General features: G+C 45.4%; 1 protein-coding gene across 5 annotated transcripts in view; it reads right to left on the bottom strand.

The window, feature by feature from the left end:
- DGLUCY (D-glutamate cyclase) overlaps nucleotides 1-21304 on the bottom strand; it is a 120107-nt gene that overhangs the window by 76433 nt on the left and 22370 nt on the right. Inside the window, exon 1 of one of the 5 annotated variants that reach the window (XM_006208241.4) lies at nucleotides 4284-4478. The exons of the other annotated variants lie outside the window; for them this stretch is intronic. The gene's annotated coding sequence lies outside the window, so the exon portion shown is untranslated. Of the gene's footprint in view, nucleotides 1-4283; nucleotides 4479-21304 lie in introns of those variants that run through there. 5 annotated transcript variants of the gene reach the window in all.

The following is a 21304-nucleotide window of genomic DNA, read 5'->3' as shown; positions in this document are numbered from 1 at the left end:
AAAGACCTGTACTCTGAAAACTAGAAGACTCTGATGAAAGAGGCTGAAGATGACACAAACAAATGAAAAGACACACTGTGTTCTTGGATTGGAAGAATCAATATTGTTAAAATGACCATTCTACTCAAGGCAATCTATGGATTTAATGAAATCCCTATCAAACTACCAATGGCATTTTTCACGAACTAGAACAAAAAAAGTTATATTTATATGAAAACACAGAAGACCCCCAAATAACCAAAACAATCTTGAGAAGGAAGAATGGAGCTGAAGGAATCATGTGCCCTGACTTCAGACTACAAAGCTACAGTAATCAAAACAGTATGGTACTGGCACAAAAACTGACACACAGATCAATGGAACAGGATAGAAATCCCAGAAATAAACCCATGCACTTATGGTCAATTAATCTACAGGAAAGAAGGCAAGAATATACAATGCAAAAAAGATAGTCTCTTCAATAAGTGACACTGAGAAAACTGAACAGCTACATGTAAAAGAATGAAATTAGAACATTCTCTAACATAATATACAAAAGTAAACTCAAAATGGATTAAGGACCTAAATATAAGACTGGATACTATAAAATTCCTAGAGGAAAACATAGTCAGGACACTCCCTGACAAAAATCTCAGCAATTTTTTTTGGGTCTGTCTCCTAGAGAAATGGAAAGAAAAACAAAAATAAACAAATGGGACTTAATTAAACTTAGAAGCTTTTGCACAGCAAAGGAAACCATAAATAAAATGAAAAGACAACCTATGGATTGAGAGAAAATATTTGCAAATGATGCTACTGACAAGGTATTAATTTCCAAAATATATAAACAGCTCATACAGCTTGACGCATAATATATTAAAAAAAAACAATCAAAAAATGGGCAGAAGATCTAAACAGGCATTTCTCCAAAGAAGACATCCAGATGGCCAACAGGCACATGAAAAGATGCTCAGTATTGCTAATTATTAGAGAAATGCAAGTCAAAACTACAATGCAATATCACCTCCCACCAGTAAAAATGGCCATCATTAAAAAGTCTACCAACAATAAATGCTGGAGAGGGTTTGGTGAAAAAGGAAATCTCCTTTTTTCCAACTGTCGGCGGGAACATAAATTGGTGCAGCCACTATGGAGAACAGTATGGACGTTCCATAAAAAACTAAAAATAGACTTACCATATGATCCAGCAGTCCCACTCCTGGGCATATATCCAGAGAAAACTAATTTGAAAAGTTAATGCACCCCAGTGTTCACAGCAGCACTATTTACAATAGCCAAGACATGGAAGCAACCTAAGTGTCCATTGACAGAGGATTTATCAAGAAAATATAAAAATATACAATGGAATATTATTTGGCCATAAAAATGAAATAATGCCATTTGCAGCAACGTGGATGGACCTGGAGATTATCATTTTAAGTGAAGTAAGTCAGACAGAGAAAGACAAATACCACATGGTATCACCTATACGTGGAATCTAAAAAATGATACAAATGAACTTATTTACAGAACAGAAATAGACTCACAGACACAGAAAATAAATTTATGGTTACCAAATAGGAAAGTGGGGAAAAGGGGAAGGATAAATTAGGAGATTGGGATTAACGCTATGGAATAAAATTCGTATTTATGGCAAGACAAGAAAAATTTAAACATAAAAATTCTTCTCTGCCCTTTGACCTCCTCTCTCCCTGCACTGTGCATCATGTACCTGTCAAACCTCCCCCATCCGCAGGAATACCTGCTCAACCGCAAAAAGCAACATTCTCCGAGCATCAACACGGCAACTCCTTAAAAGATAACATTCCTTCTTGATTTTGTAAGAGGTCACATGACCCACTAGGATGACACTTAAATCTGGATTATATAAACTGTCAATAGTATGTCATTTGATGGACAGCCCTCTGGCTCAAAAAACTTATAAAACTGTGCCTTGATTTCTAATCAGCAGAGCAGTTCTCAGAGCTTTCTGAGATGTTCTTCCCAGGTTACAATCCTTAAATTTGGCTTGAATAAAATTTTCCCTTTCATTCTTAGATCAACTGATTAATTTTTGGTCAACAACATAAACACACTACTATATATAAGATAGATAAACAACAAGGACCTATTGTATAGCACAGAGAACTATATTCAGTTTCTTCTAATAACCCATAATGGAAAAGAATCTGGAAAAGAATATATATACATAATATATATGAAACTAAATCACTTTGGTGTACACCTGAAACTAATACAACATTGTAAATTAACTATACCTCAATTTTTAAAAATGAGTAAGAAAAATTATTGCAGGACAAAGGGAAGTCATTTAGCTTCTCTGCTGCACAGTTCTCTCCAAGAGAGTGAAGGAAGAGGACCCAAACTACTTGACCTCACATAACTGCCGGAAGAATAAAATAAATTCATGTATGTTCTATACCTCAATTTTTAAAAATGAGTAAGAAAAATTATTGCAGGACAAAGGGAAGTCATTTAGCTTCTCTGCTGCACAGTTCTCTCCAAGAGAGTGAAGGAAGAGGACCCAAACTACTTGACCTCACATAACTGCCGGAAGAATAAAATAAATTCATGTATGTTCAAGAAATACTTTGAGAGCTATAAAACGGGGCACAAATGAAATATCACCTTAAGGCAGGCTGGGAAATCCTTAAAATCTAAATAACAAAATGCACTCAAAAATGTTTTTTTAATGCAAATACCATCTAGCAATTTGGCAGATTGCCTGGAAAGGCTGCAAAATCTGTTAAGGAGAAAGTTATGTTTGGTTTTTTTGCATCTGTCATCCTCAACTGAAAAAAGGGAGAGGTTAATCGAAATTAATTAAAAGAGAGCATACCTGTGTGCCTGGCGTGCACACGCACACAAACCCATACGAATGCAGGCTCTAGGTAGAAGAGAACCATTATTCTCAAAAGCAAGAGTAGCAGCAATCTGCTAGGCCTCTGGGAAGCAGGGACAGAAGGTGGGGCGTGAGGTGGGGAATGCAAAATGCTTGAACAGACAGCTCCAGCTTCAGCTGCCCTGCTGCAGTGTGAGCCTGGTGTATCAGAACTTTCAGAGTCACATATGAAATTCTCCCATTTCCTAAGGATGCTCAAATTTATAAGTAAAATTTGTCAGGGGTCACCAGTTGATCTCCTGGGATCTAGCCCTGCAGCTAGAAGTCACAACTGATGCTTTAAGATGTTTCATCAAAATTATGCACAAGCCACAGTTGAGCTTTCTCTCAGGCGACCGCACCCTGCCCTGCTCTGCCTCACCCCATGCCACCTTCCTCCTCCTTCTTCCTCACCTTCACTCCACCCCTCCGGGAAAGCCACTTTCCCTTTGCTTTCTGCTCCTGGACCTCTCGTTCCCTTCCTTTCAGCTTGCACCCAGTTATCTTGAAGACACAAAGTAGCTTCCCTCCTCTGCATGCCAATCAATGCCAACGTCTGCCTTCCTGCCAACACAGTCTCACCCTGCCACCCGCCCCGACATGTGATGGCTTTTGCCTGGGAAGGAAGGGGGATTGCAGCGGGCTCTCAATCGTCCGTAATGAAGGAGGGGCAGGGAGGCACAGGTAATGCTAGAGAGGAGATGCCCCAAAGTCACAAGGCTTTGTCTTTAGTGTTTGGTGGCCCACAGGTCAGAAGCCCACCACTGCGGGCACCTGTGCCACGTTGGTCCTGGCCCCCCAGTGGAGACCGACACAGAGGGGCTAATGGCCTGGAGAAAGCTCAGCCTCCAGCCAAGGTGGAGGTAATGGCCTGGATGCTGCCTCGCCTCCACCTTTCCTTCCTCTACAGGTCCCTGCCTGTGTCCTGTGGGTGCCCGGCAAACTACGACCAGCTGACTGCCCATGTCTGCTGCGGCCCGGAGTTCCTGTGGTCCCTGCCACCCCGTTTTGCCCATTAGCTTCATGGCCCCTTCACCAGCAAGCTTGTGGCCCAAAGGCCAACAGTTCTAACAGGTTTCAGTTTCACTTTCTGTGCTTTCACAGGACCTTGGGGTCCTCAGGGCAATGACCTGCACTGGAAGGCTTCTGGAGGAGGGAGGACAGAGAGGAGACAAGCTCCCCACACCGGAGGTGTGGTCAGTCATCAGGCGCTACCTGTCCTGAGCCCAGCCTAGAGAGGAACAGATGGGGCCCCCATGGAGGATTTCAGGGAATTTTCTGCCCTGCTAACTGGTTTTGCCCTAGGCGGGCTCTGAAGACCCGGAGTGGGTAGGGTGTACGGATGTCGCCTGGGGCAGAGGAGGGGGGTGGCTGTGCTGTGTTCCTTGCCCTCCTGACTTACTGTTTGTTTGGGACGTCTGGACTAGGGCTACAAACAGTTCCTCTCTTTGTTTCCACCGCCTTGCAGAATGTATGCTTCCCGCAAAAAGGCACAACGATCCCCTTTCTTCGGCTCACCCGCCTGCGCCACCCGGGTTGTTCTGCAGGGCTCGGGTCTGCAAGCCCAGGCCAGCCCCAGCACTGTCGCAGCCTCGCTCCACAGCCCGTGCTCACGTGGCCTGTGCAATGGCGGGTGGCCTCCTAGGCAGGCAGCCAGTCCCAGTTCTTAAAGCTGCAGAGCCCCCGGTGGGTGGATGTAGGCTTGTGTCCAGTTTCCCTGCAGGAGTTAGCCTGACCTCCCTTGAAACAGGGATGCATAATGCAAAAGCCTAGCTCACATCACCTGGGGAACTTTGAAAATTCTAATGCCTGGATCACAGCCCCAGAAATTCTGATGTAATTGATCTGGAAGTGCAACCCGGGCCCCAAGGATTTTCAAAGCTGCCCAGGAGATGCGAATGTGCAGCCAGTCTTGGGAATCACCATCAGTGATTTTCAAACTTTAGTGTGCTCAAGAATCACCTGGGGACCCTGTTAAAATCCAGGTTCTGATCCAGAATGTATGGGATGAGGCTGAGGTTCTGCATTTCTGACAAGCTCCCAGGAGATGTAGCTGCTTTTAGTCCACAGACTACACTGAATAGTCGAGAAGATGGTTGGACCTGCCACCCCAACTTGGAGGCCTTGGTAAGTTTCTCTCTAGGCCTCAATTTCCTTGTCAATCACTTGGTCAGCTGTTGTGAGGATTAACCACAACAGCACTCAGTACTCAGAAAGTGCTCAGAAGATGCTGGCTTGTATGAGCTTTAGCCAGATGCCTTCTTCACGAGAAGACCAGGATCTCCTTCTTCTGATCTGTGCTGTGTTTCATGCCCTTCCAAGGATGGCTCCTTGGAAGCCATAAGGACTTTTCTTTTGCCCCAGGATTAAGCCCAAACACCATATGAGATCCCTTAGCAAATTTCCTGCTTGCACCTGTGGCTTCACCTTTCCCACCTCCATGAATGTTGGCACCCTCACCTCAAAACACAAGTCACACACCAAAGCCCACTGCAGGCCCCCCCTTTGAACTCCAGGCCCTTGCCTGTCCATCCCTAAACCTGGCTCACTATTCCTGCCTTCTCCCTCCACCTGGCTAACTTCCTCCCTTTCCTTATGACTTAGCACAGGTGTGACTTCCTCCACAGCCTTTCCTGGGTCCCAAGTACAGGTGAGCGTCCCCCTCCATGTTCCCACAGCATGCCATGCTTCTCCTCTCGAATCCCGCACCCTTAGGTGTTGTGCACAGTGATGTACTTTTCTCTCTGCCTTTAGCGGTCAGAAGCTCAGGGCAGGCTGAGCTCACTACCACATTCAATAATATTGGAATGAGTGAGTATGAAAATGAATGAATAAATTAATGGGTTTAAATGAAAGCTCTCTTATGTAATCAGAAACCCAGTGCCATGCAGCCCCGCCCACCCAGGATGCTATCTCTGACCAGTTGGACCTCCAGATACAGCTCTGCAAAGGTCCACAAATGACCAAGCTACCCACTCTTCCCCTTCCCCAGCCTCAGCTTGCCTGACGAGCCCTGGGTCCAAATTGCTCTGTTTGATGTCCTATTTCTAGAGAATAAAATAAAGTCAAAAGATAGTTGTTAAATTGGTCACAGAGGAGCCAGATCCCATCTATTAATGATAAACATTATTAGACAACAGCCAAAAGATGGAGACAACCCATCTCCATCAACACGAATGGATATACAACTTGTGGCATGAACGTACAACAGAATTTTATTCAGCCACAAAAAGGAATGAAGTTCTGATATAGGTGACAATATGGATGAACCCTGAAGGCATTATGCTAAGTGAAATAAGCTAGTCACAGAAGGAGAGGTGTTGTCTGATTCCACTTATATAAGATAACCAGAATTGGCAAATTCATAGAGACAGAAAGCAGGATAGTGGGCACCAGGGGCTGGGGGAGAAGAATGGGGAGTTACTGTATAATGAGTTTGGATTTTCTGTTTGGGAAGATGAAAACGTTTTGGAGATGGATGGTGCTGAAGGTTGCAGAACAGTGTGAATGTACTTAAAAATGCTACTGAGCTGTACACTTAAAAAATGGCTAAAATGGTCAGTTTTATGTTACGTACATATTATCACACACACGCACACACACACAAAATAGAAACCTTAACTTTGGTAACACCCAAACCTGTACCCCTCACAGGATGACTGTTTATATAGAAGCAGAGCTCTAGGGCCAGAAACAAGCCTTTCCATTTTCCTTGCAGCTTTAAAGCTGAAATGCAGAGCCCCAGAAGTTTGAACTGTGTGGACGGACGACCAGAGGTGCAAGGAATGCCAAATATTTACAGCTGGTTTTTCAGTGGGTGAGATCCAGGCAAAACTGCTAAGGGAGAGAAATATTACACTATTCAGATAGCGTCAGAGCACACTTTGGAAAAGAAGCAATTGCTTGTGTCAAAAGAATTCAGAAGTATAATCAAGCTATTGTTTGCAATTGCTTTGCTAAAATGAGGCCCCTTCAAAAAAAAAATTAAACCCAGGTAACTATTGTATGCCAGGTAATTGTAGCTATTTAAAAGTTAAGAAAAGGGAAGACAATTGAAGGGATTCAGTGGGTGATAGAAATTGGAATTTAAGATACTTTTCCTAAAGAGACACCTCAACCTGAATTAGATGTGGAGCTTCCAGAAATGGTCGCCTCTGACAATGCCGAGGGCCGAGGGATTAGTCCTCAAAAGTTGATTTGGCCTCTGGTTGGAATCAAGGTTTCTGCAAACTGTTGCAGGGAGACCAAAGTCCATTTCCTGTTTCAGCTCCTTTGAGCTAGAGTATCCAGGCCCTGGCTGGAAACCCCGAGGAGAAACCAGCAGCCATCAGCCAGCACCCTTAGTATCCTTATGCTCAGTTTTACATAAGCCCAAGGAAGTTTAAGTTAGGGCAGGAAAAACGCAAGTTCTCATCTGCTGGCTCCACAGGGGTAGCTGGGCAGGACTTGGATTCTTGTTTCCTGTTCAGGCTGGGTCTCCATGTGGGCCTCCGCCTTCTCAGGTGGCAGCCTTCCCTTTCTGCAGAGGGCACTGGCACCGCTGATCTCCGCCATCACTCCGAGGTGAAGGAGGGAGGCAAATCACTGAGTATTAGTAATCTGAACCTTACACCTGGGGGATGAGATGCCTGGAATCTAAGGGGGCCAAGGCATGAAGACAGCCAGGCTTCACAGCCTCTGCAGGTCCAGGGAGGGACAGAGGGACAGGCTTACTCACTTCCCTCATCTTCAGATCTCAAAATCAAGCTTTACTTCCTCCAGAAGCCACTCTGACCCCTCCCAGACCAAGTCAGCACCTCCTGTTACAAATTCTCAAAGCTGCCAAGCTTTTCCTTCAAAGCACTCATTACTTTAGGGACTTCTAAATCCATAAGATTATTTGATTGTCTGACTCTTCCACTAGACATTAGGCTGCAAGAAAACAGGAAATATGCCTGTTTTGGTGGCCGCCGTGTCCCCTGTGCCTAACAAAGTGCCTGGCACATAGTACGTGCTCAGTAAATACTTGATGGAATGAATCAGTGGGAACCAGAAGAGCTGAAAAAGGAGTTCTGAAATATTTCATTGAGATCCTGAAAATTAAACTTGCTCCCATGTTTATTCCACTCTATCCCAAAGTTATGTTAATAACAGCTACCATTTCCAACCATACTAGTAATCAAAATAACCATTTACTGAGTTCCTACCATATGCCATGTTTCTGGTTTGTCTAATCCAGGGGTTTGTTTCATTTGACCCTGACAGCTCGGCTCTGAAGTGGGCACTATTACTATCCGCATATCAAAAATGACGAAACCGAAGCATTGAGAAGTTGGTTAAGTGTCAAGACATATCCCGTGGCCACAGGGATGTCAAGTAACAGAGCAGGGATTTGACTATTGTTGGGTCCCATATATACATAAAACTGCATTTCATCCTCATGTAAACCTCATGAGGGAACCGAGGCTCAGAGAGATTAAGCAACCAGCCCAAGGTTACACAGTTAGGAAGCCATGGAGTTAGGCTTCTAGCCAGGCTCTGATTCCAAAAGACTGCTCTCCAAAAGAATATCTTCATGGCTCAGTGAAAATGTCATTTTAGAAAATGATTAGAGAAGTCCGAGTGAGTGAGGCCACCAGGGTGAATCAAAGTGAGAAATTCAGATTCAACTGAACAGAAGACTAGAATTTCCAGCTTATGGGGCTAGTCCCCAACTCTAGCTCGGTGCCCACTGCACGTTCCCGTCTGCCTCCGTCTCAGGAAATTACCTTTCCTCTGAGTTCCCCTATCCTGCAGCCGCTACCTTGAATTGAACTGTTTGTCTAGGACCAAAGCCTGGGGCAGGGGAGGGTTTCCTGTAACCTCCCTTTAAATCTCTCTGCCTTCACAGGGCCTGGCAGGCACTCAGCCAGCCCCTCTCTGCAGTGCCAGGGCCCCACACAGCTGGAAGTTCCTGAAAGGCTAAGCAACCTTGTCGCCAGTCTTAGGAACAGAGCAGCCCTTGAGTCCATTCTGCTGGCAGAGCAGAGGGAAATCATGGCGCCTGCTGGAACAGGGCCCACCCAATGGGAGAGTCCACTAGCACAGCTGAGCTTCAGCACAAGGGACCAATGGTTTTCAGAGTTTTCAAAAGAACATTTCTCAGCTACAAATAATGCCATTGTCACGGCAGCACTTCCTGTTTTGCACAAATCAACCATATTAAAAACAGAAAGGGGCAAGAAGCTGGCATTCATTACGTGTGCAGTTGTTTGGGACATGTTGACTTCTGGGGATGGTTTAAGGCCGGCAGAGGCGCATGAAAGGCATGAAGTGACCAGCTTTCCTTCCCACTGTCTTTTGTCCCAACACCCGGGCCTGGACCATCACAATAAACTTCCCGACTGGTCCTGGTGTTCGGGTCTCTTCCTCTCGTTTTCCACGTGCTCCCAGACCAACAGACCCCAGGTGATATTTTGGCCACATCGTCTATTTGCTCCAGACCCTTCAGTGACCTTTCTAAAGACACAGCCAGGCATCCAAAGCCCTCCACTGGTGACTGCAACCCCATTTGCACAGACTCTGCTTCTGGGAATTAAACCAGGGGGCACGTACTGCAAAATTTAAGAGGGCATCAAACAGTCACTGAGATAAGCATTGATTTAAAAAAATCAAAACTAAACTAATGCACCATCTATGATGAGTGAAATACCAAGATTTCACAGAAAGACAGAAATTTCAAAATGTCACCTGCACTTGCATGCTTATGTCACTGGTCTGTTCCCTGTCTCCTGCCCTCTTCCCTGCCCAGCTCCTGAGCTCCGCTGCCCCCTACCCTCCCAGCCTGCTTGATGTTCCACTTGATTTATTTCTCTCTAGTTATTGCACTAGACTCTAAGCTTCATGAGAGCAGGCCCTGATGTCTGTTTGTTCATGGCGGAGTTCCAGAGCCTAGGCCAGGGCCTGGTATGTGGCACACGCTCAACTAGTATTTGTCAAATTACATCTCTTCAATCTAACTCTTAGGTACACCCTCAATATATAAAGCAGATAAATGAAGTTTTTTAGTTAGTATGAAATAATTTTATACATTCAAATTTATATAAATACTTAGGAAGGCGGCCAAAGGAAATATTTTGATTTGCTCGAACATAAAAATTAAAAAATTGATGTCATAGACACTTGCGGGGCTCGGGTACCACCTTGCAGCATCCTCATTTCACTCTATATTTGCATTTTCTGTGACTGTACAAACTCAGGAGAATCTTGATTCACTAAGATAAGCTGCTGCAGTCTGTAACTATTACAAAAACACCACAACTTAAATGGGTGAATTCTATCACCAATAAGGTTGTTAAACAAACTAAAACAAAATAGTCCTTCTTGCAACTTGTATTTAGATAAATGGAAATCTTCTTTTATCAAAAAGAAATGGAAGGAGACACTTCATTACAACCTGTACAAAATTTATCAACCTAAACCAAAACTTAATGTATTGGTATTATCATTTTGAAATTTCTTATTACAATTTTAAGACACTTTAAAATACACTTCAAAATAGAAACTGAGTATCGAACTATTACATTGTACCCCTGAAAGCAATATAATGTTACATGCCAGTAATATCTCAATTTAAAAGAAGGAAATTTGAATTCAAAAGTTTGAAGACCCCCTTGAAGCATCTCTGAAGAGTGGGTTTCATGAAATCCTGTTTGAAAACTACTGTCTCTCAATAATTGGGCATCTATCATATGCTACCTAATATTTCCACTTGTTCCTCTATGTTTCTCTCTGGTGGACTCGTGTCAGTTAAGCTCTTCAGGGAAGCAATCCTGTCTTGTGCCATAAATCCCCAGTCTTAGCCCTGTGTCGGGCACATGCTCATGCTCAGGCAGTGGTTTTTGTTTTTGTTTTTCTTTTTAATTAAAAAAAATTTGGCGGGGGGAAGGAGGTAATTAGCTTTGTTTGTTTATTTTATTTTTTGTTTTTGATGGAAGTACTGGGGAATTGAACCCAGCATCTTGTGCATGCTAGGCACACACTCTACCACTGAGTTACACCCTCCCCCTGATTTTCTTTTTTAAATTAGATTGAACTTAACACCTCTCTCAATTTCATCTGGTGAGTCTTCAGTATCCATTCCTGAGCTCTCTGGTGAAAAGTAAAAAATGCGTGATTTTTATGTCAGAGTCATAAATAAAAATAATAACAGCTGATATGAATAAAACTCTGCCATGCATTTACTTGGGTTTCCTTACTCAGTTATTTCCACTCTGCAGTAAGTGCTATTCTTCTCATCCCCATTTTACTGAAGAAGAAACTGAGGCTGCCAAGTAACAGAAGAAATTGTGACTATGGACACACAGCCGGGAAACTGAGAGCTACTCAAAGTAGACACTCGGGCTTCAGAGTCAGCTTGGAAATGATATGAAGCCACTGGATGGACCAATTAAGAAGAGAGAAGAAAGAGAAATATGAGAAGAAAGCCCAGGATTGAGTCAGGCAGAGAAGGACCATGCAAAGAGAGGCCCGAAGTATAGGTGGAAAACCAAGAGAGACAAGTGTCATGGAACCCAGGAGAGCAGGCCTGATAAGCACGTAAGACAGTTTCTTAGACTCGGCATCATGGAAGCTCTCGGCAACTTGGCTAAGAGTAGTCTCCTTATCAGGATTTCTCAACTACTACACTATTGGCTGTGTTGTAACCCCCCGTGTTGCAGGGGGCTGTCCTGTGCACTGCAGAATACTCAGTAGCATTCCCAGCCCTCACCTGCTGGATGCCAGTAGCAGCCCTCCCCCGAGCAGCGACAACCAAAAATGTTTCCAGACATTGCCAAATGTCTCTTGGGGGACCAAAGTGCTCCAGGCTGAGAACTGCTGCTTTTAGAGTGGTGCAGACAGAGGTAGATTGGAGTAAGTAGAGGAGAGAATGGGAGGTGCAGGAGAGCCGGAAACGAGGTGGGGGCTGGAGGCAGGAGGCCGGGCCAAGGGAGATGTTTGCTGTTGTTTTTAAAACTCATATATATATATATATATATTTATTTATTATATATATATATATATATTTATTTATTATATATATGTGAATTATATATATGTGTGTGTGTATATATACACATTCATATGCACATATATACTTATATAAAAGTTTTAAAACTCTCATTATGTATATATGCGTGTGTGTGTGTGTGTATGTGTATATATGCACACAAGTACATAACAGCAGAGAAAGCCTATAGGTTGATGGCATTGATCCAGGAGACTGAAAATCTGTTGATGAAGTAGAGAGAGAGAGAGAGAGAAACAGTAGCTGTGATTTTCTGGGATAGGCAAAAAGGGGATAGGATTTGGATGACAAGATGAGGGATTTGCCCTTGAAGGGAGGAGAGACACTTCCTCCCGTGTAAGACTGGAAAGAGAGGCCTGCTGCAGAAGTAGATGTAGGAAGGTGTGTACATTCGGTGGTGGCGAGGGGAGGGAGTTCCCATCTGTTGGCTTCTATTTTCCCAGCCAAGCATGAGGCTCGGTCAGCAGCAGAGCTGGGCTAGAGAGCGGGGAGGAGGAGGGAGGAAAAGGCACAATACTTGTGTTGGAGCAAAGCAGACTAAAAGGAGAAGAGGGTAGGATTGCCAGGCAGAGTTGTTAGCCCATTTGCAGTCTGAGGCCAGGAAACTGAAATGAAGCCAGCCTACGTGGTGTGAGGATTTTCTGCAGCAACTTCATCTACGCGGGGACCACATGGAGCAGCTCGGCGGAGCCTCAGTGACTGGCGGAAGCTCCCCCAGGCAGCCTGCGGGAACCGAGCCCCAACCCTTTGGCTGTTCTTCCTTCAGCCAGAGGGAAATGTGTGTACCTGTGCACTTTCAAGATCTAGAACTGGGTGGGGCATAGCAGCTTCTCATGCCCAGGAGCAGAGACACATAAATCTCCCAGACCACGCCCAGTTCCCCAAGTCCACGCTCTCTGTGCTCGTGCCTGTGAGCCCTACTCTACCCCACCAAGCTGTGACCAAAGTCCGCTGACCCTCCACGTTCCGCCAATGTATGCCACGTTCCTCTGCAAATTGCACCTGCCTCCCATTCCCAGTGACACCTCCCTTTTGCTCTTGTCTCCAGTCCCAGAGAGAGGGCAGTAGGTATGAGCAACAATCCCAGGTAAGAATCAACATGCCAAACTCCAGACATTATGATCCGCTCATCCTAAAATGAGGCAAGTCCTCTACTAGATAGGGGACAAAAGGAAATTTCAATGAGAGGCAATTCACCCCAACACCACCTTCTGGAATCCATTTATCATCTCCCAGAAAACTTTAGTAAGAATAAGAGAGACACCCAGAAGTCTAGAATACTGATCACCTTATTGAAGCCAGAAAGTCAAACCAGAAAGACAGTTTCTGGTGGTTTATTTTGACTTGACTCAAGAATACTTCAATAACCCAACTTTATGGTTCGTGTGGCATTTGGAACCTCCCTAAGGTGTTAGGATGCTTCCCCCTTGCCAGAGGGTGGGTGGTTTTCAGCATCCTGGTGGAAATGTCACATCATTATGAGAACATTGGAAATATTGGCTTTCTGGGGATTGCAGTGTGACAGCTGGCCAAGCTATTGCCGAGAGGCACCCTAACATCATAAGGGGTTCTCAAATGTGAGTGTACATCTGAATCCCCTGGAGGGCTTGTTAAAACACGGATTTCTGGGCCGAACCCCCAGAGTTCTTTATTTGGTAGGGAATTTGCATTTCTAAGCTCCCAAGGGATATGGTGTTGCTGGCCCGGGACCACACTTTTTAACCCCCGTATAGTGGAAGAAGACAGGCGCTGGTATCAGATTTGAGTTTCAGTCCTGGCTCCATCAAGCTATGGAACCCTGGGCAAGTTACCTCCCTGCTCACTTACAAAATGGGAATCATCCTGCTCACCTTGAGAGTTTGTTGTGAAAATCAGAGAGGAATCATGCCAAGTCCAAGGCTCCAAGGAGGCACTCAGTAAAAGAAAGTGGCAGCGTTTTTTTTTTTTTTTTTTTAAATAACCATTCTAACACACCTCCACAGCTCATAGCTGTTTGGATTAGGCATTCAAGACAAGCATTGACTTGGCCTCAGAAGTCGTGAGGAGGTTACTGAATTGGTAATCTCTCCACCCTCTCTTCCTCCTCTTCTGAACACCCAGGCACCAAAATAGCCCCCAACACCCACCAATGCACTGCCAGGGATGACATTTCCAAGCGGAGGAGATAACTGATCACTTTCAAATTCTGTAATATTTTAAGTACATTATCTTTAAAATCTAGGTCAGGATGAGAAATGAACTTGGGCTGATAGAATGTTAGAGCTGAGATGAAACTTCAAAATCATCTAATCTTCTTGCTAAAGGTGAGGAAGTTAAAGATGAGGAAATTGAGACCCTTTAGAAAGGGGTGGCGACTTGCTGAAGGTGGCTCAGCAGGTTAGCCTTTCCGGGTGCAGACCTGGAAGCCAGGTCTGCTCCCTGCCAGCCCTGGGCTCAGTCTCTCACATTCTGTTTCTCAGCCTTGGGGCTGAGGGCAGAAAGAGGCCACTGAAAAAAAAGCTCAACTGACCAAAAACATTATGTTCATAAACAAAACTGCAAATCCCTTGGGCTGGTGGGGTGACCCAGGACTTCTCATTGTAAGGTAATGATTAGATTCCATCCCCCAGGGGGACAGATCAGAAGCTCTAAAAAAGAAGGGAGATTCTTATGCTTATCAGTGAAGGACAAGTGTTAAAATGAGTTTGGAAGTGCTGACCCCACCCCAGTTGTTGCCTCCCTTCTTAATTTGTTTTTCTCTTTCGTAGGTCAGAAGGTAGACCAGTTTCTTTACCTTAATTCTTCTAAAACGACTTCCTGCTTCAAGCAGGCTTCCTTTTACTCTACGTCTTCTCTCATTCTCCTCTAACATTGGACCCCACATGAAGAGAGCACCCATCCTGGGCCCAGGACAGACATCTTTTATTTTTATTAAACTTAAAAAGATGAATAAGCTAAAGACCTAGTTGCATTACATTTTCTCTTCTTCCATTATTTTCCATGTTCAAACAGCCAGGACTTTCCAGGAGCCTACTATTTGCCAACAATTCTTTAACTGCTGCCGTGGTTACTAAGACATGGCCCTTTGCTGTCAGTCAACACGCACACACTGAGCGTACCTAGTACCTGCTGGCCACTAGGCAACACGGGTGATTCAATGACCAACAGGATGGCCACTCTCTCTGCCCTTGAAGGATATCCAGGCTGCCCTTCTAAGAATTATGTCTTTTCAGCAGGAAGACGAACATGGTCAGGATGAGACAGGCGGGAGCTGGCTCATTCAAGCTTATAGGAACTGATCGATCAATTTTCAGGGATTTTGTGAGCTAGCAGTTAAACACAGCCATTAAAAATCATATTATATAAACTTACAGTTAAATACATTGCATTAAAAACAAAGGTGATACACACTCAAAACTCATCACTTCCTAATCATTTTATGATGAAAACTTCTACAGATTTAAGGTTTTTTTTTTTTTAAGCTGACACAGAAACCAGAAATTGTACAAGTTAATCTTGGAGAGTGTTTCCTGGGTAGCATGCATGCTCTGTGCCAGTTCAGAAATTTATCCAGTTTTCCCAGTATGAGGTCAGTAGAATCGTCTTTTAGCCATCGCTTACCCACTCCTTCCCAGAGGGCCAACTGCTTTCCCTGGGAAGAAGCAGAAAGGGAAAGTCCACACGGGTGAGCTGAGCTGTCATCAGAGCTGGCCTCTGGCTGAAGCTGTAAGCTACGATCCTGGTGGTTGAGAAGTTCAGAGACACGAGCCAGAGCAGGTGCTGACCTCAGCAGTGCCCTGAGAGTGGGTGTGAACTCCAAGCATTCCAAGGGCAGACGAGCCTCTCTGGAGACCTGTGCTGTGGTCAGTTCCCACTCAGGCATTTCTGGGAAAGCCCAGAGCCCTTACAGCTGTACCAACTGCTCCATTGACCTGGTGGCCCCAGGAGGAGTGGAGAGAGGGTCTCACTCCTTAATTTTCAAGAATGCATCGTTTCACAGGTTCAGTTAGCCACTTCCACAATTTAACTTGAAGGTATGACGAAGACCCAGTCTGGCTCAACTTATGCCCGCCACCAGCCTATATGGCACCTGAAATCCCATCATTTCTCTGAGTTACGACATTATCTCCTGACACCACAGGTGAGATTCTTGTAAGGAGGGCTTGAGTGGAAGGGCACAAGGACTTGTAGATACACCAGCTCAGGTCAGAGTCTCAGCCCAGCAAGTTCTCTCCATGGGAGGCAGGGATTGGATCCTGCGTCCATGGGACATTGAGATGTGAGGTTTGGGATGGGGTGGTAGTGCCAGCTCTAGGTTATTAAGATAAAAGGGTGTGTTTGGGGGAAAGATGGGCCCAGATGTGATGCTGGAGAAGGTGGGGCACATCAATGGAGAGTCCACTGATGAGATGAAGAAAGGAAAGGGCCCCAACAATTGAGGAAAACTCAGGGGCATTTGTTCCCATCTGGTCCCTTCAGCCACCATTTTTCTCCCCTCATTGGCATGGTCTTCTCTCTCTCCTCCCATGCCACTCTCCAAATAATTGCAAGTCTTTGTTCTTTGCTTTTGTTCTCTGCTGTTGCCATATTTCCAGACTGAATAAAGCATCTCTTTTGAAATCCACAAAAGAAATTGATTGAACTGTGTGTATTTCTTTTAAGAAGCTTCATTCCATTAGGAAAAAAACAATCCCTTGCATAAGAGAAAACGTGGAGTGCATCTACAAGTCACTTTCCTTCACATGCAAAAAGGTAGTGGAGAGGCCACTCATGGCCACTTTCCTTGTTGTGGCCAGAGGTGAGATTAAGCGCAGGCCAGGAGTACAGATTCACCCTAGAGGATCCTGAGAAGCAGCTCCCCATCTCTTCTCCCTCCTCGTGCCCCACAGGGAAACAGTATTGGCCAATCTTGTCTCTTAGAGGCTCTTGGGGCAGGGGTGGACTTAATGCTTAGCAATAAGCACTCAAAGGCAGGACCACCAAGAAATGACATTTGCTCTGCAGCTGCTGAGAAGAAAAGTGAGCGTGTCTCCTGTCTGCTTTCAGGGCCAAGGCAAACCATGGAAGACCTGGAGTGGGTTTCTTTCTCATGGTGCCCCCTCGGGAGGGGAGAAGATGGTTTGACCTTTGTGAGACAAGGAGAGGTCACTGGACACAGGAGACCCGCGGTGCTTCAGATCCCAGTGCCTAAGTCACAGAGTAAGCCGGCTTCGTTAACTACAACTTGTGGTGGATCCTTTTCTAAAATTATACACCCTTTATCTCGATGCCCAGACAACAGACAGCCCAGTCTTGTGAGATCACAGCTTGAACTCTAGCTCCTAACCTTAAGAAATTCCGAAGCACTCCCACCTGTGTCTAAGGCTTCCTGAGGGCTCTTTCCAGATGGTCACCCCCACCTCTGAGATCCTGTTTCCATGTGAGTTTTTCTAAATTATAGTAAAATATACACAAGATAAAATTTACCACTCTTAAAGTTTATAATTTCAGTGGTGTTAATGAATGCACCATGTTGTACAACCTCAGCCCTTTCTAGTTCCAGAATTTTTCACCACTCCAAATGGAAACTTCATACCTGCAAATAAATAGGTATGAAGTTTCCCCCTCCTTACAGCACCTGGCAACCACTAATCTGCTTTCTCTCTATCTGGATTTACCGATTCTGGACATTTCATATAAATGGAATCATATAAATGGAATCATATAAATGGAATAATATGTGACCTTTTGTGTCTGGCTCCTCTCACCTTGCAGACTATTTCAAGGTTCATCCGTATTGCAACAGGTATCAGTATGTCATTCCTTTTATCAGCTGAGTAATAGTCCATTGCATGGATAGACCACATTTTGTTTATCTGCAGTTGCTGTTTTGTATCTTGTCTACCTAAATGCAAAGCTTGGCCCCTTCCTCTTTTTTCACATGACCCCCGCTGACAGTCTCCTCATGGGAATAACGCATTCTAGGAGGGTTAAATTACACACAACAGATAAAGTGACAAAGAGCACCCAGCAATTAGTGCTCAGTAATATATTACTAATATTATCATTATGAGTATGTGAATTCCTCTAATCTCTTCTCTGTTGTATCTATCCATTTGTTTCACAAAGTATCTTAAGTGCAATTGGGCTTGACAGCAGCAGAGAGAAGCTGCCTGGATTAGGTACTTGCAATGATCGTGTTGACTGCATATGGGGTCTCAGTCTGGGTTCCATGAAGCTATGGGTCTCTGCTATACAGCTACACAAAGTTGTTTCTGAACCACGGGCAGCAAGCATCTCCTGTACTCTCAGTGGCTACTCTTTCTCTCCTCAACCTACAGGCATGGCTGTTTCTCGAATGTGTGTTAGAATGAATAAAAGATAAGTCATGTAAAAGCCTTTTATCACCATGTGTCTTCTTGATCTTGCAGTACTCAGAGCGCCACTCACCTCACATCGACATCGTCATATTTGAGGAGATCAGAAACCACTAGCAAACAGCAAAACTAACAGAAACCAAAGCGTTTTCACTCAGTATGGAAATCAAACCATTAACGAGAGTTTATTGAACGTCTACGATGAGTTTGGTACTAACCTAAGCACCAAGATGGGGGAGTGGGGAAATGAATACACAGAAGGGAGTTTCTGTCCTGCACATGATGTAACTGAGAAGACCAGACCCACAAGCCAGTGTAATAGTTAGTAAAGAACATGTCCACGTGAGATTCACTGTTAAACTAACAATATGGATAATAAATGAAATCAGTATGGGCTGAAGTTCTTAGGAAAGGCTTCAAGAAAGATTCTTCCTTGAAGAATAGCAAGATTTGAAAGGGGCAGAGGGCTGCAGGCACGTAGAGATAGGAATGAGTAAGGAGAATAGGAGGATAGATGTCAGTCTGCATGGGGTCCAGGGTTTGATTTGGGAGATGTAGTCAATTTCCATGGGTAGGAGGTCCGAGGAGAGAGCACTGGAGTTGCAAGGGTGACTGATTAACAGCCAAAAGCCACTCAAGTTTTAAAGCAGAAGAGGGTTGAATGAAAGCTATGTCCCAGGAAACTCAGCCTGGCTGAGGCAGGAGAGCTTGGAGCCAGGGATGGACTCAGGGGACCTGAGGGCATTTATTCCAGGCTACAGTGATTACAGGGACCCCACCAGGGATGGAACAGGGACCTGAACTGAGAGTGATCTCTTACGGCAGGACCTGGGTGTCTTTATCTTCTGCCCTGGACATGCAAGTCTGAATTGCTCAGGCAGACTATGGACCTTTGCCAAGTTGCCAGAACTTTTTGCATTATTTCCAGGTTCAGGAAAAGGCCTATGCCCTCTGGGAATGGACAAACGGACTGGAAATTTACCAGGCTGGTTTTATAGGTCTTTCCACATTCAACACTTCTTTAAGCAACAGCCCTTCATATAGTCAAGTCCACACTGGCCACACCTTCCTCCCATGCTTGTTGAGGGCAAAGGGTAGAAGACTAAGAGGCTGGGATGTTTAGAGAAGCCGGAGTAATTGGTGGAATTACACCTGAGGATGCAGCCGCCAGGGCTAACCCTGAATATTCAGTCCCTGACAGCGCACCCTTTGTGACCTTGGAGGATGGGGCCATCACCACCCTCAGTGTGTATACTTCCTGGGTTTCTGATGAGGACAGCCTGGCTCCAGAAGAAGGGTGTGGGCAACTCTCCCAGGATCTTTCTCTTCCCAGCTGTCTGGGAGAGCTGATCTGTGTGACTCGGCAAACGGCACCAGATGTGGTGGCAGGAGCTGAGTCATGCACCCTGTGGCCACAGTGGACTCTCTTCCTGGACATCAGTGAGGTCCCGCTGGTGGCTCCCAGTTTCCTAATTAGGAGAGGCCTCCCCCAGAGCCTAGGCAGGAGACACTGCCCGGCCTTCAGGAACTTGTCACCCTCAGCTCAGAAATGATGCTCAAAGGAACCTGGGAGGGAAGGTTACAAAAAGTCACAGGCAGGTGGCAGCTCAGGAGGCAGCAGCATCCTGGGGGGGCAACGCACATGGGGACAACATCGCTGTCATTTAACAGGTTCCCTTCCCCTCTGCTTTTCTGGTTGAAGACACTGAGGTCTAGAGAGAGTAAATGGTCCTTCCTGAGATCCACGGCTGGGATGGAACCAGTCTAGTTCCCAATCTGTGAGGCTCCCCTACAAGCAATTTTGGAACAAGCTGGGTGCAAGACGCTTTCCTCTATGGGGTAGTGAGTCTGGTCAGGCAGTTGGGGAGGGAGGAAAAGCTACCTGGGCACCCGGTGCTGCGGCTGCCAGGGAATACCTACACCATCAGGATTGCCCTGATTGACTTCCACCATCATTGATTAGCGGGTTATAAGGAGGGTGAGCAGTGTCACCCAGATAACGTCTGTTGTCCCAGGGTAAGTATTAATAGTAACCTCTTTCATTCTTAAAATGTCCTGGTTTGGACAATAAATTACTTGGTCATCCTAGTTATGATGGACAGATTTACATGAAGCACACAAAGTAGCTTAAGCAAAGGGAGGACTTTATTGCCAGGACCACAGGGCAGTCAAACATGGTAGGAACCAGGGAGTCCCATCCCTCATGGTCTCTCCTCCTTGCTTCTTTCCATTCTGTGGTTGCCTTTTCTCACTGCACCATCACCCATATCTTCTTGACAGAGCTGCCACAAGCTCTGGAGTGGTACATTTGACATCTTCCATCATCAGAAGGACACTGACTTTCTCAGTGGCAAGCCCCAAAATACTCTGAGGAAGGGACTTACAGCCCCACTGTGGGCAGGAGGGCCAGGCAGCTTTAGAAGCTTGTAGCCCTCTAGGGAACCAGAGAGAGAATGGAGGAGGGGGAGGACTTTAGAAGGGGCAAAGGGTGTAGAGAAGTCAGTTCTAACGGTGTCCAATACAGTCAACAATAAACAGCCACTGAATGACCCTTGTGTCACTTATCTGACTACTTGATTGCTACTTATGTACTAGAGAAGAGTCATATTCCTCCTCAGTTCCCACAGTGTGATGTTTTTCATCCTGGGGTGGGAGATGGAGCTGGCCTTGGAGCAGGAGAGGAAGAGGTTTCCTTGCTTCAGAGGACGGGGTTCCTTAGGAAAGATGCTGGTTCTCAGAACGCATGTGGCTTTAGGTTGGGAGCCCCTCACCTGTAGGTGTGCCTGTGTGTGTCTGTATTCATGGGGTCTAGGGCATTGGGAGCTAAGGTCCACTATGACCTCGGCATCCCCTATTGAGGGGAACCATGTGGAGAAGAGGCCTCTTCCCTCTCTCTCCTCCTGACACAGCCCACACGTCTGTGCTGGAAGAACTTCCTTCCTTGGACAAGCTCTGCCCCTGGCTCCCGTGTGTCAGCTGAGGCACTTTTGGCAGCAGTGGCAAAAATAACAAGAGGGAACACAGCCCTCCAGAGGGCTCCAGTTTTTCTGGTTTCTCTGGACT

This window comes from Vicugna pacos, chromosome 6 (genome assembly GCF_048564905.1).
Source record: "Vicugna pacos chromosome 6, VicPac4, whole genome shotgun sequence".
Classification (NCBI taxonomy): Eukaryota; Metazoa; Chordata; class Mammalia; order Artiodactyla; family Camelidae; genus Vicugna; species Vicugna pacos.
This window is presented reverse-complemented; position numbering and strand designations above follow the sequence as displayed.